Below are 17,540 nucleotides of genomic sequence, written 5' to 3'. Positions count from 1 at the left end.
CATAAACGCACCAGCATCGGTTGTCAAGCAATGTTGGGGAGACAAATACAGACACACAAACATATATATATATACATATATATATGTATATATATATATATATATATACATATATACGACGGGCTTCTTTCAGTTTCCATCTACCAAATCCACTCACAAGGCTTTGGTCGGCCCGAGGCTATAGCAGAAGACACTTGCCCAAGGTGCCACGCAGTGGGACTGAACACGGAACAAGCTACTTACCACACAGCCTCTCCTGCGCCTACCACTCATGCGAGTAGTATCCTTGAATTCCACTCTTCTGTGAAACCATGGTTGGTCACGGGGAAATATTACCTTACTTGGAAAAGGTGAGGGCCAGCAACAGAGAGAGTTTCCTGTTCTTTCATTCTGAAAGTTCAATGGATCCATCTGGTCAACCAAATGCATTTTATTGCCAATTTATTAATATGCACCTGGAAAGATGAACTGTTATTCATATTAATGCCAAGATTAAGTTAAGTTAATTTTTTGGCTCAAAAACCAAAAAGCAAGGCCATGTAGGGGGACATGGAGTTATGTACAGGGTGGTGTTCATGCAAAGAGTTCAGGCCATTTCTGGTCAAGAGAGACTTTGAACCGAGCGGTTGTCGGCATCTTCACTATCTTGTCCAGCAGCTTATTCCATGGATCTGTAACCCGGACGGAGAAAGCCCCTCTCCTTCAATTGAGATGAAATCGTCGTAGATAGAGCTTTTCGGAGTGACCCCACAGCCGACGCTCTGGAGCAGGAGTGAAGAACAGCTCTTTCGAGAGGTTACACTTTCCGCTTATGATGTTGTGAGCAAGAATGAGATCACCACGGTGTCGTTGTTTTTCTAGAGAATAAAGGTCGAGCGTCTTCAGCCTTTCTTCATAAGTGCACTAATTTTGCTTCAGGGATTGTAATCTCCCCTGGGCTAGTATATCTTGTCTGCTTTTCATTGGTTGTGAGGGTTGGAATTTTCCTGCATTAAACTGCATATCATTTTCCTCAACCTGCCTCTATATATTGTGGAGGCACATGGCTTAATGGTTAGAGCAGTGGATTCGTGGTCGAGAGATCGCGGGTTTGAATCTCGGACCAGGTGATGTGTGTGTTTATGAGCGAAACACCTAAGCTCCACACGGCTCCGGCAGAAGGTAATGGCGAACTTCTGCCGACTCTTTTGCCACAACTTTCTCTCACTCTTTCCTCCTGCATCTTGCAGCTCACCTGCAATGGACCGGCATCACGTCCAGGTGGGGAACCTATATGCCAAGGAAACTGGGAAACCGGCCCTTATGAGCCAGGCATGGCTCAAGAAGAAACAAAACTTGTATATTGTGTCCAACTCCTCTGCAGGTGCATAATGTCTCCAGGGTTCTGTATCCTCCGAGAGGCTTTTGAATCATCTGCATAGCCTCCGTGCCAGTGGCACGTAAAAAGCACCATCCGATCATGGCCGTTGCCAGCCTCGACTGGCCTCCGTGCTGGTGGCACATAAAAAGCAACATCCGATCATGGCCGTTGCCAGCCTCGACTGGCCTCCATGCCGGTGGCACGTAAAAAGCACCATCCAATCGTGGCCAGCCTCGTCTGGCACGTAAAAAGCACCCACTACACTCATGGAGTGGTTGGCATTAGGAAGGGCATCCAGCCGTAGAAACATTGCCGGATCAGACTGGGCCTGGTGCAGCCTTCTTGCTTCCCAGACCCCAGTTGAACCATCCAACCCATGCCAGCATGGAAACCGGACGCTAAACGATGATGATGATGACATTATTTATCTGAAAAGTAAGGTGAAAGAAAATAAGTTAAAAGAAAGAGCAACTGAAAGACGTATACATGTGTGTGTATGTGTGTGTGTGTGTGTGTGTGTGTGTGTGTGTAGTTCAAATTTACAACAAAGACAGGTGAAAGAACAAGCAGGTGTATAAGTATATATATATATATTGAAGGCGGCGAGCTGGTAGAAACATTAGCACGCCGGGCGAAATTCGTAGCAGTATTTCGTCTGTCATTACGTTCCGAGTTTAAATCCCGCCGAGGTTGACTTTGCCTTTCATCCTTTCGGGGTCGATAAATTAAGTAGCAGTTACGCACTGGGGTCGATGTAATCGACTTAATCCCTTTGTCCGTCCTTGTTTGTCCCCTCTGTGTTTAGCCCCTTGTGGGTAGTAAAGAAATATATATATATATTTATTAATATGGAAGACAGAGCATAACTAGAAGCTTTATTACACTCTGTCTTTCCTATTAATTGTTTAAAATATATCCTACATGCACCTGGGAATTCCAGACATAGATCCAACAACGAATATACAGTATCACTGATGATACCTGGTAGCCACAAGTGGTGAACGTGCTCTGGAGGCGCACTACCTTGGACTTACTCTGAAACAAGGTTTGGATACTGCATTTAATGCTTCCTTTCTAAACCTTAATTCTTTAATTCTAAATTTAACATATACTAGCAGTATCGCCTGGCGTTGCTCGGGTTTGTAAGGGAAATAACTATAAAGCATTTTTAGAGTTATAGCCAAAAAATAGCAAAAGAATGCATTAAAAATGGAAAAAAAATGATGGTAAATTTTTTTTTAAATCGTTGACTCATCGTAGACATTTTTAGAGAGTTACTTCCCTTATATAATAGCGAAAAAAATGCATTAAAATGGAAAAAAATGATGGTAAATTATTTTTATAATCGTAGACTCATCGTAAACGCGTGCTAATACCCAGAAGGGCTCAATATGAATCACGATTATAAGTTACCCGGTTTTGGTTAAACTGCATCACAAAATGTGGGAGTAGTTAGGAATCTAAATCGTAGGAGACAGACACACAACTTGTCTTTTATATATAAAGATATATATGTGTGTGTGTGGAGGCGCAATGGCCCTGTGGTTAAGGCAGCGGACTCACGGTCGTAGGATCGTGGTTTCGATTCCCAGACCGAGCGTTGTGAGTGTTTATTGGGCAAAAACACCTGAAGCTCCACGAGGCTCTGGCAGGGGGTGGTGGCGATCCCTGCTGTACTCTTTCGTCACAACTTTCTCTCACTCTTTCTTCTGTTGGCCTGCCCGCTTAGCCAGCGGGGTGGCATCATTTGAAGGCTAAAACAATGCAAAGCGCATTGTGAACAGCGATGTGTAGCAACATCTGATAGCCTGATCGGTCACGGTGACAGTGATATATATATATATATTGCTATGTGCACACACAACAGGCTGTCACATCTTTCAAGGTACTGCAAGAGGATTACATCATATCTCCACCATGCACACCAACATTTCACATTTCCACAATACCCACTTTCATGCTCTGGAGCCACAATGGCCCTCTGGTTAGGGCAGCAGACTCGCAGTCATAGGATCGTGGTTTCGATTCCCAGACCGGGCATTGTGAGTGTTTATTGAGCGAAAACACCTCAAGCTCCACAGGGCACTGGCAGGGGGGGGTGATCCCTGCTGTACTCTTTCACCACAACTTTCTCTCACTCTTTCTTCCTGTTTCTGTTGTATCTGTATTTCAAAGGGCCAGCCTTGTCACGCCCTGTGTCATGCTGAATCTCCTCGAGAACTACTTTAAGGGTACACGTGTCTGTGGAGTGCTCAGCCACTTGCACATTAATAAATGAGTTGCAATGTCACTGGTGCCAAGCTGTATCGGCCCCTTTGCCTTTCCCTTGGATAACATATGTGGTATGGAGAGGGGAGGCTGGTATGCGTGGGCGACTGCTGGTCTTCCATAAATAACCTTACCCAGACTTATGCTTCGGAGGGTAACTTTCTAGGTGCAATCCCATGGTCATTCGTGACCGAAGGGGGTCACAACAACAACTTTCATGCTATATTTTCCACAATGCCCACTGCTATGACATATACTGCAGTACTTTCCACCATACCATTTTGCAAGGGCCTGCATTAAGTCATGTTCCCACAGATCGCAACACCATGTATTTTCCACACGCCCTACTAGGATGAGAGTTATCAAAAGCAGAAAACAAAACAACGGAAGTATCCTATATCAGATAATATACCCTCCATTCTAGATAAAATATGGGTTAGATAAGCATTCAAACTGTGATATCAAGCACATAATAGTTCAGATTCACCCCTTTGAAAAGGTTATTCAATCCACAAGCAGTATGCTGTACGCACAGGTAAATGTCTATCAGTCATTTCAGTACATTATAGGGCTGTAGTGCTAGTATATAGGTGTGTAAGTGCGTGGGAGTTTAATACTGCCATGCATATAAGGAGAGTGAATGTGTGTGAATTTATCTATGTCTAAATATACATGTATTTGTGTTTTGCATCTGATTAAATTACCTTCAGGAATTCACCCATGCTAGCACAGAAAGCAGATGTTAAATGATGATGATGATGATGATGATTATATTACATTAATATTAACCCTCTAGTATTCGCATTGCTTTTGAATTAATCGGGCATTATTTTGTAGGTTTGAGATTTTCATGACCTAATTGTTAATTTTTGGAATGCTATTGTAGGTTGGTGTGAGAGGCCAAGCCTGGTGAGTTTGAGCATAAAACAGGTAGAATATTTTCCTGTTGGTAGTTTCCTCATAGCTGAGGAACATACCAAACTCCTTGATCTGGTAGCCAAGATCAAGGAGGTATTCAAAGATCATCTCAGGGACTCAGTGAGGAATCCATGTGCCACATTCCAGAGCTGTATTGAGGCTATGGTGGAAGCTGAGGTCAGCTACTTTGATCAAACTGTTATCTCCCAGTCCTAATCTAAATGACATCATTTGAAATGTGAATATCTGAGTAACTGCATGTCCCAGGCAAACAAAATTAAATAGGTTTCATGTTGAACAATTAACGATTTATTTATCAAAATTCAAACAAAAGTTTCAGAGAGATGTAGATTTTATAACCATTTTCACAGAAGAGTGGAATCGAAGGATACTACTGGCATAACTGGAACAATGATTTACAACTATCAAGCAATGTCCAAAGCAAGGAAGCAGTAATACACGCACACTGACATGCATACCCCCCCCCTACACACTCACACACACCAGGCTTCTTTCAGTTTCTTATTTCTTTATTGCTCACAAGGGGCTAAACATAGAGGGGACAAACAAGGACAGACAAAAGGATTAAGTTGATTACATAGACCCCAGTGTGTAACTGGTACTTAATTTATCGACCCCGAAAGGATGAACGGCAAAGTCGACCTTGGCGGAATTTGAACTCAGAATGTAACGGCAGACGAAATACTGCTAAGCATTTCGCCCGGTGTGCTAATATTTCTTATTTCTTTACTGCCCACAAGGGGCTACACACAGAGGGGACAAACGAGGACAGACAAACGGATTAAGTTGATTACATAGACCCCAGTGCGTAACTGGTACTTAATTTATCGACCCCGAAAGGATGAAAGGCAAAGTCGACCTCGGCGGAATTTGAACTCAGAACGTAACGGCAGACGAAATACGGCTACGCATTTCGCCCTGTGTGCTAATATTTCTTATTTCTTTACTGCCCACAAGGGGACAAACGAGGACAGACAAACGGATTAAGTTAATTACATAGACCCCAGTGCGTAACTGGTACTTAATTTTATCGACCCCGAAAGGATGAAAGGCAAAGTCGACCTTGGCGGAATTTGAACTCAGAACGTAACGGCAGACGAAATACTGCTAAGCATTTCGCCCGGCGTGTTAACGTTTCTGTATTATTTTCAATATGCGCACCACCTGTGACATGACACACGTCAAGTGAATAGTCCAACTCCTGCTTAACATGCTGTACCATGTCTTGCGTAACATTCTCTAACACCTCAGTGGTACTCTGCTTGAGTTCCTCTAGGCTTGTAGGAAGAGCTGGGATATAGACCAGTCCTTTCACGTAGCCCACAGAAAAAAATCACAAGGTGTCAAGTCAGGTGCACATGGTGGCTATTTCAACAACACATTGTCATTATCACTGATGGGCTTGATCTAAACTTAGCTTTCATACATTTTGTTAAAATGTAATTTATTTTTGTTGTTGTTTCTGTTTATTCTTATTTTGTTCATGTGTTTACATCCCTTTATTATTATCATTACATATGCTTGTATGTATGTATGTATGTATAACAACAATACTAGTAATAATAATAATAAATCCAAAAAAAATATATATATAGTTATTTATTTCTATTTGTTTATTTATCTGTGTATTTATTATGTTTTCGGGATCCTCTACCGTCATATGTTGTGGTGTGTACTATTGTTCCATTCTAGTTTTCTAGTCAGGCTAGGTTTATTTTCTATTACGTGTGTAGCTTCTGTAATTTGTCTGATTGTTGCATCTGTTCTATGTCGGTTTTTTTTTTATTTATTATTATTATTACTAGTATTGTTGTTATACATACATACATACATACAAGCATATGTAATGATAATAATAAAGGGATGTAAACACATGAACAAAATAAGAATAAACAAAAACAACAACAAAACAAATTACATGAACGTATATAAACAGAAGATACAAATATTACAGGCATCCTCCCCCCCACACACACACTAAATAAACATAGACGCACATAGAGATATAAGCATGCGCAAATGAAGACATACAATAGAAATACAAAATGGCTGACGGTTAGTAAGGAGAGACAAAAATAAGAAGAAAACAAAGGACCACTGATGCGGTCACAGGAGTGTGACGAAAGAACTCTGGCCGAAATAAGATTACGATTAATGTAAAAAATAAATAACACTGAAGCAAAGTAACACCAAATATACAGTGCATGTGATTTTATTGGCTAAACTGGCAATATGACCATTCCGAAATATAACAATATATATATATATATATATAAATTTATAAGTATAAATTATTAATTTAAATAGTTTTTTTAATTTTAATTTAAATTTAAATAATTTAAATTTTGAATTTTATATTTTATATTTTTTATTATTAATTTTATTCCTATGTATTGGTTTATGATTTTCACTGTTTGATTTGCCTAATAGTGGTTTTATCTCTAATTAATATATATATTATACTATAAAATTAGATTTAATCCTAAATCTAATTTTTCCCTGTAAGTTTGGATTTACTCCCTAATATATTATTATTATTATTATTATTATTATTATTATTATATATATATATATATATATACATGCTTACATACATAAATATGTCTACTATACACCATTTTAAACTTGTGATTACCTGTGTGTATGTTTGTAAGTGTGTGTGGTGTGTGTGAGTCACATCCTATGACTGTCCATATCTCTACTTTTGTTGCTGTCACATATCATGAAATTTTAAAATTATGTCTAAAGTTTCAAATTTGGTATATTGAAATAATTTTCCATGTTAAATCTGATTTTGTTATTTATTCGTTCCAGAAAAATTGCAGAAAAATGCTACTGAGGTTTAAAGTTTAATCAATTTTACCTAATCAGAAAACAGAATTTGAAAGCTGGCATTTTCTGCATAATAGTTGTCTATCACAAAATGAAAGCAAAATCATTATGAGAAGGAATCTTTATTAAACAAACAAAAGCAAAGCATTACAACATCGACCAAAGTTGTAAGAACTTCTGAAGTTTTAATAAGTTTTAATGAATAAAGTCATGTGAAATGGTTGAACAGACGTGTAAATAATTTAAAAAAGGAAACAAAATCCTCAACGATGATTTCTGGCAAAAAATTGCACAAATTTGTCCTGATCAAGTGGCCTGTCTGTCGGGGAACATGAAACCCAGAATTTATTTATTTATTTATTTATATATATATATATAATATATATATATATATATATATTAATAAATGAAATAAAACATATGCATATATATAAACATATATGTACGTACCTACCTCTACATGTACATATACACGCATATATGAGTACAGGACACCAAAGGGACGTCGAACACAAAGAGAAACGAAAACATAGACGCAAACCAAAGGAACTGGACATTTTTTTAAAAACAACAAAAAATGGAGTACAGGACAATTAACACAAAGAAAAAACCCCTTCTTCAGTTGCTATGGTTTCATCTACTCTACGTTTCGAAGGATAAAAGCGAGACGTATCTTCGACAAGAAACTCTCCTTCCTGCGAAAATCAGTTAAAATTCTGAGATCTTTTCGCAGAGAGAGAGAGAGATGGTCGAATGGACACAATTGGCTTCTTTCAGTTTTTGTATACCAAATCCATTCACAAGGATTTGTTCAACCCAGGGCTATTGTAGAAGTCACTTGCCCAAGGTACCATGTTGTGGGACTGACCCCCACTATTATGTGACAGTTGTAAGTATTTATCACTGTCATATAAGTGGTGACTTTCATTTCCAATCTTCTGTAGGAGCATATTTTGCTATGGCAAGATATTGCCTTGCTTGCAGTGGGTAGGGTTGGCAACAGGAAAGGCAACAAGCTGTAGAAAACCTGCTTCAGCAGAAAAGTGGATGTTAAAAAGGATGTTGAAGTGACTTACAGATAGGCGCAGGAGTGGCTGTGTGGTAAGTAGCTTGCTAACCAATCACATGGTTCCAGGTTCAGTCCCACTGCGTGGCATCTTGGGCAAGTGTCTTCTGCTATAGCCCCGGGCCGACCAATGCCATGTGAGTGGATTTGGTAGACGGAAACTGAAAGAAGCCTGTCGTATATATGTATATATATATTTGTAAGTGCGTGTTTGTTTGTCTGTGTTTGTCCCCTTAGCATTGCTTGACAACCGATGCTGGTGCGTTTACGTCCCCGTCACTTAGCGGTTCGGCAAAAGAGACCGATAGAATAAGTACTGGGCTTACAAAGAATAAGTCCCAGGGTTGATTTGCTCGACTAAAGGTGGTGCTCCAGCATGGCCGCAGTCAAATGACTGAAACAAGTAAAAGAGTACATTCATCTTTTAATCCTCTGACCTCTAAAACATTATCATAGTAAGAGACTGGCCTCCCTGCCGGTGGCACGTAAAAAGCACCATCCGATCGTGGCCGTTGGTCGATTTGCTCGACTAAAGGCAGTGCTCCAGCATGGCCACAGTCAAATGACTGAAACAAGTAAAAGAGTAAAGATTAAGAGATTATGAAGTTGAAAATCTAATGCCCTAAAGCTGCTGATCTCAGAATGTCTGAATCTAATGTCTGCAGCTTTCTATTTCCTCTCTTATCCATATATCTAACACCACTATCTTATATTTTTGATATTTTAGAGATGGAAAGGACCTACTTGCAATTATTCCAGGTGTTTTGCATAATGGTGTCTGTCAGCGGATTTATATTCGGTAGTATGTTTTTGTTTCTCTTTTGTTTTATTGCATAAATGCTGCCATCACCACCATCATCATCATTGCCATTATCATCATTATCACCACCATCAGCAATGTTTTACAATCTGCTTTTCTTTGCTTGCATCTCGAAAGAGTCCAGAAGCTGGCTACCCGCATGGTTCTTGGTCTCAAGCATTCGTCTTATGAAGAAAGGCTGAAGACGCTCGGCCTTTATTCTCTAGAAAAACGCCGCCTCCGTGGTGATCTCATTCTTGCTCACAACATCATAAGCGGAAAGTGTAACCTCTCGAAAGAGCTGTTCTTCACTTGTGCTCCACAGCATCGGCTGCGGGGTCACTCCGAAAAGCTCTATCTGTGACGATTTCATCTCAATCGAAGGAGAGGGGCTTTCTCTGTCCGAGTTGCAGATCCATGGAATAAGCTGCCGGACGAGATAGTGAAGATGTTGACAACCGCTCAGTTCAAAGTCTCCCTTGACCACAAGTGGCCTGAACTCTTTACATGAACACCACCCTGTACATAACTCCATGTCCCCCTACATGGCCTTGCTTTTTGCTTTTTGAGCCAAAAAATTAACTAACTAACTAAATGGTTTGTCTGAGGCATCCTAGATAGGAAGGGCTGGATGGCCCTTCTTTTTTTATCATTAACATGTGCGGAAGGTGTATACCTATTCTAAAACTGAGATATTTATGGTAGTTTTACTGCATTAGTATGAAGATATGTGGCCCATTGGTTAGGGTATTGGACTTGCGCTCATAAGGTTGTGGGTTCCATTTCTGGATGGGGTGTGGTGTATTGTGGCCTTGAACAAGGTACTTTCTGTCATGTTGCACTGTCCAGTTCTAGCCAACTGCTAGCATAATCACTCCCTACCTCTTGCTTGCTATTACATCCTCAATGTTCCTGAAGGCCCAAGGTGGATGGGCTGAGAGGGTACCTATGATGTCTGCACAAGCACCTAAAATAATTTGCATGCTACAACCAACCAGATTATACTGATTTCAAATTTTGGCACAAAGGCCAGCAATTTTTGGGGCTGTAGATTGCATCGACTAAACTTCTTAACTGGAATGAATTTTATTGAACCTGTAAAGATGAAAGTTAAAGTTGACTTTAGCAGAATTTGAACTCAAAATATAAACACAGATGAAATGCTGCTAAACATTTTGCCTGGCATGCTAATGATTCTGCCAGCTTGCCACCCTAACCAACCAGATTATATTCATTTGCAAATAGGCGGCAAGCTGGCAGAATTGTTAGCACGTAGGGCGAAATGCGTAGCTGTATTTCGTTTGTCTTGACGTTCTGAGTTCAAATCCGCTGAGGTCGACTTTGCCTTTTATCCTTTCGGAGTAGATAAATTAAGTACCAGTTACGCACTGGGGTCGATGTAATCGACTTAATCCGTTTGTCTGTCTTTGTTTGTCCCCTTTATGTTTAGCCCCTTGTGGGTAATAAAGAACCATATATTCATTTGCAAATGGTGGATAAGCTTTTATTTTGCCTGTTTGACCACATAAGTATCTGCTGGTACTGATGCTTCTGTTGTTCTTTGTCGTCCTTAAATATGAATATTCCCTTTGTTTTTTTTTATATGTATCATTTATGGTCATTGATATTGTATTGCTGTTGTATAACCTCCCCCCCCATGCCACCCCACTACCCTCCAACTAAGTCGGCTTTGTTCCAGCACTCCTAGGGAACACAAGATAGTTGTTCATACAAAGAGGTTTGACCTAGATTCACTGATCTTTCGTTCCAGTTATAGCAAGTCTCCACTTAATTGAGACGCATATTAGACATTTCAAAATAGACTGATGACCCATACAAGACGCAGTCTGAAAGTCCAAACATGCCAAACATGCTCCACTGTTCAGTCTGTCTCTGTGTGCTTGTAGATTCTGGGGGGTGGCCATGGCAAAACAAAAAAGCTTCAGCCTTTGAGAAATGACAACTAAATCTCCTTCAGATTTTATCATTCCATCTTGAAAATAGATCCTCATCCTGATTTTAATGTCCCCTTTTCCATGGTTACACAGGTTGGATGGAACTTGTTGAGACAGATTTTTCTATGGCTGGACGCCCTTCCTGTCACCAACCTTCACCTGTTTCCAAGCAAGTTAATATTTTCCAGTGACACTTGTTTACAACAATGCCATGAAGTCAAGATAAGGAGACAATAGGATAGGAGAACCCCTTCAGTCATGAATGACCATGGGTCTGCACCTAGAAAGTTACCCTCCGAGGCGCAAGTCAGGGCAAGATTATTTGTGAAAGGCCATCAGTCGCCCATGGAAGATTGGAAACAAAGGATACCACTTTCATGATGCTGACACTTGTTTACAACAGTGCCATGGAGTCAAGATGAGGAGACAATAACACATTCATGCATGCATACATACCTACCACTACCGTACCTAGAGATGGGGCAGTGAGGGCAGTCCATCATGGATAGCACTTTTGCGGGGGGGGGGGGCTAACACCACTTTTGGGTCTGCTGTAGTTAATACATATTTTTGTGGGGGCCCGGGGGGCAGCAAACTGAAGTACCACCCCCAGGTGGCATACACACTGGTGTCACTAGTGATGCATACATATTCTCTTTTTTTTTTGCCATACTTTCTTGTCTTTTGCTATTTCTCTTTCTCTAACTTTTGGATGTTTTATTTATTTATTTTTCATTTTATTATTTCACTTAAATATTATTTTTAGAAAATTTTTGAATCTTTTCAGTTTGAACGGCAGTTTTTAACATAATTTCTAGGTAACTAAAAACTTTTAAACTTCGTATACTGGTAGAATGTGTTTATAAAACATCTTTTTCTCTTAACTTTATTGAGAAAATTCTATAGTTTGTAAGATATTTGTTGTTTTTTTTTCTTCAATTTCTGCAATTTCAACCAATCAATGACCGTCTATTGAGGTGAAAACATTCTGTGCCGTATGAATATGTCCCTCGTTTAAGAAACAGATTGGGTTTATTTACATTTCTGAAGAAAAAAAAAGATTCCCTTCCACCACCCCTAACCGTAACCCTAACCCTAACCCAACCCTAAAACAGATTGAAATGCAATAGATCGATTCTAGGGTCATAATTGTTGGTAACAATTTCATATGACACCGCTAGAAAAAACTGCCGTTCAAACGGAAAAGATCCAAATTTTTTACTTCTTTTTATAGTTGTCCAGTTCAGTTTATTCTTTCTTCTTTTCTTTTTTTAGTAACAATCTTGTCTTGATTTTCTCTCTCTCTTTTTTTTCTTTCTTTTTTCTCTTTCCTCTATTTCTTTCTTTTTTCTCTACTCCGTTTTTTTCTCTCTCTCTCCATTTTCTAGTTTCTTTGTCTCTGTTTATCTTTCTGCACTTTTAGCTTTCTTTCTACGTCCCTCTCAAACAACTTATAAAATACCTCACAATATGCTCAACTCCTGACATCACTTATCTCTAAACATAATGGAATAAGCATAAGAACCTCAATGGTTCTTCTCGTCTGGCACCTGTGTCGGTGGCACATAAGAAAAACACCGAAAACACCATATCCGAGCGTGGCCGTCTGCCAGCCTCGTCTGGCACCTGTGTCGGTGGCACATAAAACACCATCCGAGCGTGGCCGTCTGCCAGCCTCGTCTGGCACTGTGTCGGTGGCACATAAAATCACCCACTACACTCTCGGAGTGGTTGGCGTTAGGAAGGGCATCCAGCTGTAGAAACACTGCCAGATCTGACTGGCCTGATGTAGCCTTCGGGCTTGCCAGACCCCAGTTGAACCGTCCAACCCATGCTAGCATGGAAAGCGGACATTAAACGATGATGATGATGATGATTACAGATATAGGATAAAGAATTATTAATTTAATAATTAATAAATTTTACCAAGTAGTTTTGGTGTGGAAAGAGAACCATTATCGGTAGACACTTTTACAAAAAGTTTTTTTTAATATATAATTATAATTAAGGGTTAAGCAACAAGTTGCTTCACCACATACTGAAAATTTAGAAATAGCAGCCAAAGACAGCTCATTCCTTTTTACTACAGATATTACTCCACAGATAACAATATTTGTAACTTAATTATATTTATATATATATATATATATATATATATATACTTATAATAATAATAATATTAGGGAGTAAATCCAAATTTACAGGGAAAAATTAGGTTTAAGATTAAATCAAATTTCACAGTATAAATATAAGTGATATTGATTTGCCTAATGGTGGTTTTATCTCTAATATAATTTATATATAAGCATTAATAAATCTCCGAACGAGATGTAAACAGTAACCGCTCGACAACATAAAGTGTACTAGCCATCTGAATGTGGCTAGCCACTGGGGGTGGGTGTTACTGACGCTTTTAGCCCCAGGAGATCGTCGTCTCCAGCTGGCATAAGGGCACAGAAATTGTGTCTAAAGCCAGCTGGAGACGACGATCTCCTGGGGCTAAAAGCGTCAGTAATACCCACCCCCAGTGGCTAGCCACATTCATATGGCTAGTACACTTTATATAAATTTATATATATATATCATCATCATCATCATCATCATCATCGTTTAACGTCCGTTTTCCGCGCTAGCACGGGTTGGACAGTTCGACCGGGGTCTGGGGAGCCAGGGGCTGCCCCAGGCTCCAGTCTGATCTGGCAGTGTTTCTACAGCTGGATGCCCTTCCTAACGCCAACCACTCCATGAGTGTAGTGGGTGCTTTTTACATGCCACCTGCACAGGTGCCAGAGGGGTCTGGCATCGGCCACGTTCGGATGGTGCTTTTTATGTGCCACCGGCACAGAAGCCATTCGAGGCAGGGTTGGCATCGGTCACATTCGGATGGTGCTTTTTATGTGCCACCGGCACAGAAGCCAATGGAGGCTGCACTGGCAACAGCCACGTTCGGATGGTGCTTTTTATGTGTCACCGGCACAGGTATCACAACTACTGTTTCCATTGATATTTGGTTCGATGTACATGCACTTGACTCCACAGGTCTCCTCAAGCACAGCGAGATGTTCCGGGATCCCACGATCGGTTGGTGCTTTAGGCGGTATGGCGTCGGCCACGCTCGGATGGTGCTTTTTATGTGCCACCGGCACAGAAGCCAGTCGGGGCGGTGCTGGCATCGGCCATGTTCGGATGGTGCTTTTTATGTGCCACTGGCACAGAAGCTATTCGAGGCGGGGTTGGCATCGGCCACGTTCAGATGGTGCTTTTTATGTGCCACCGGCACAGAAGCCAGTGGAGGCTGCACTGGCAATAGCCACGTTCGGATGGTGCTTTTTATGTGCCACCGACACAGAAGCCAGTCGGGGCAGTGCAGGCATCGGCCACATCCAGATGGTGCTTTTTATGTGCCACCGGCACAGAAGCCATTCGAGGCGGGGTTGGCATCAGTCACGTTCGGATGGTGCTTTTTATGTGCCACTGGCACAGAAGCCAGTGGAGGCTGCACTGGCAACAGCCACGTTCGGATGGTGCTTTTTATGTGTCACCAGCACAGGTATCACAACTACTGTTTCCATTGATATTTGGTTCGATGTTCACTGGCAACGGCCACGTTTGGATGGTGCTTTATATCATCATCATCATCATCATCATCATCGTTTAACATCCGTTTTCCGCGCTAGCACAGGTTAGACGGTTTGACCGGGGTCTGGGAAGCCAGGGGCTGCTCCAGGCTCCAGTCTGATCTGGCAGAGTTTCTACGGCTGGATGCCCTTCCTAACGCCAACCACTCTGCGAGTGTAGTGGGTGCTTTTTACGTGCCAGGGGGGATCCGGCAACGGTCACGATCGGTTGGAGCTTTTAACGTGCCAGCGGCACGGAAGCCAGCCAAGGCGGAGCTGGCAACGTTCGGATGGTCTTTTTTTTTATGTGCCACCGGCACAGGGTCCAGTCGGGGAGGCGCTGGCATCGGCCACATTCGGATGGTGCTTTTTATGTGCCACCGGCACAGGCATCATAACTACTATTTCCATTGATATTTATTTCGACGTTCATGTTCATGTACTTGACTCAACAGGTCTCCTTAAGCACAGCGGGATGTTCTGGGATCCGGGGTACTTTGAATGGGCAGGGGCTATGCGGGACTGATGCAGGAAGCAGCCCGGGTCTTTGCAGTCACAGCATATCTCCAGAGATCTCAGTCCTTCGCCATTGCCTCAGTGAGGCCTAATGCTCTGAGGTCATGCTTGACTACCTCATCCCATGTCTTCCTGGGTCTACCTCTTCCCCTGATACCTTCAACTGTTTGGGAGTGGCACTTCTTCACACATCTCTCCTCATCCATCCACAGCACATGACCATACCATCGCAAGCCTCGCTCTTGCACACCACATCAGATGCTTCTTATATCCAGCATTTCTCTCAGGGTGCTTACACTCTGTCGTGCATGCACAACTGACATTACACATCAAGCGGATCATGCTAGCTTCATTTCTTTCAAGTCTTACGCATGTCCTCTGCAGTCACAGCCCATGTTTCACTACCGTGAAGCATGGCAGTTACGCACACATGCATCATACAATCTACCTTTCGCTCTGAGGGAGAGACCCTTGTCGCCAGTAGGGGTAGGAGCTTTCTGAACTTTCCCAGGCTATTCGTATTCTAGTGGTGATACCCTCTGTGGCATCCACCACCACTACTAACTTGGTCACCCAGGTAGCGGAAACTATCAACTACTTCTAGTTTCTCTCCCTGGAGTGTGATGGAATCTGTTTTCTGAGTGTCTGTGGGTGTCTATTGTCCCTGTGCATCTGCCGCACATGAAAGCTATCTTATCTGTTAATTTCCCTTAATGTTGCTGCACTCTTGTGCGTCCATAGCTTACATTGGGTGCATCTTAGGTGGAGTTTCTACCTACACCTTCCTACAGATTGAGCAGGGCCACCTGCCCGAGGGGGTGTGTGCTGAGTTCGCCTTTCTGCTTACTATAACTTTGGTCTTTGCTACATTTACTCTAAGGCCCTTTGATTCTAACCCTTGCTTCCACACCCGAAATTTCTTTTCTAGTTCCGGTAGTGATTCTGCTATGAGAGCCAGGTCATCAGCATAGAGGAGCTCCCAGGGGCATCCTGTTTTGAATTCCTCTGTTATTGCCTGGAGGACTATGATAATAAAAGGGGACTGAGGGCTGAGGCCTTGGTGCACACCTATTCTACCCGGAATTCTTCACTATATTCATGCCAATCCTAACCTTGCTGACAGCCTCTCTGTATAGAGCCTGTACAGCCCTTATTAGCCATTCGTCAATCTCCAGTTTCCGCATCGACCCCAGATAGGGAACGGGGAACCCTGTCAAAGGCTTTCTCCAAGTCCACAAAAGCGTATGTAGAGGTTTATCTTTAGCTAGGTACTTCTCCTGCAGTTGTCGGACCAGGAATATAGCATCAGTGGTGCTTCTACCGGCATAAAACCAAACTGCATTTCATCTAAGCAAATTCTCTCCCTAATGAATGGGTTATGACCCTCTCTGTGACCTTCATCACCTGATCCAACAGTTTGATACCCCTGTAGTTATTTCTATCTAGAGCATCACCCTACCCTTGTAGCAGTTGACTATGGTGCTGCTACGCCAGTCATTGGGTATGACTCCATTATGAACTACCTGGTTTACAATGCGGGTGACTATGCCATAGCCCACATAGCCAGCTGTTTTAAGCATCTCAGCAGTGATTCCTGATGGGCCGAGGGCTTTACCTGGTTATATATATATATATATATATATAGATAGATAGATAGATAGATAGATATAACGCCATGTTGGATCGTTAGCTCCGACACGCATTTTTTTCTCTCCTTATTTCTCTCCCTGTTTCTTTTCTGTGTATCTTTCTGTCGAAGAGCGTAGGCTCGAAACGTAAAAGACTTGTTTTATTTCTATACCTGAGCGCCATACTAATACAATTGTTTGTTTGTACTCCACCTGCCTTCCTCTTTGTTATTTTGTAAACCTGCCTTCGTCTTTTGTTTATTTTCATAAACCTTTCCCATTATATATATTATATATATATATATATATATATATATATATATATAGATATATATATAGGATATATATATATATATATATATCTATATATACGAGGGCTTCTTTCAGTTTCCCTCTATCAAATCCACTAACAGGCTTTTGTTGGCCTGAGGCTATAGTAGAAGACACTTGCCCAAGGTGCCATGCAGTGAGACTGGACTTTGAATCATATGGTTTGGAAGCAAGCTTCTACCACACAGCCATGCTAGATAGCTAGATGTATAGATATAACTTGTGTGCAT

Source organism: Octopus sinensis, linkage group LG19 (assembly GCF_006345805.1).
Source record: "Octopus sinensis linkage group LG19, ASM634580v1, whole genome shotgun sequence".
In the NCBI taxonomy this organism is placed as follows: domain Eukaryota; kingdom Metazoa; phylum Mollusca; class Cephalopoda; order Octopoda; family Octopodidae; genus Octopus; species Octopus sinensis.
Note: the sequence above shows the minus strand (reverse complement) of the source record.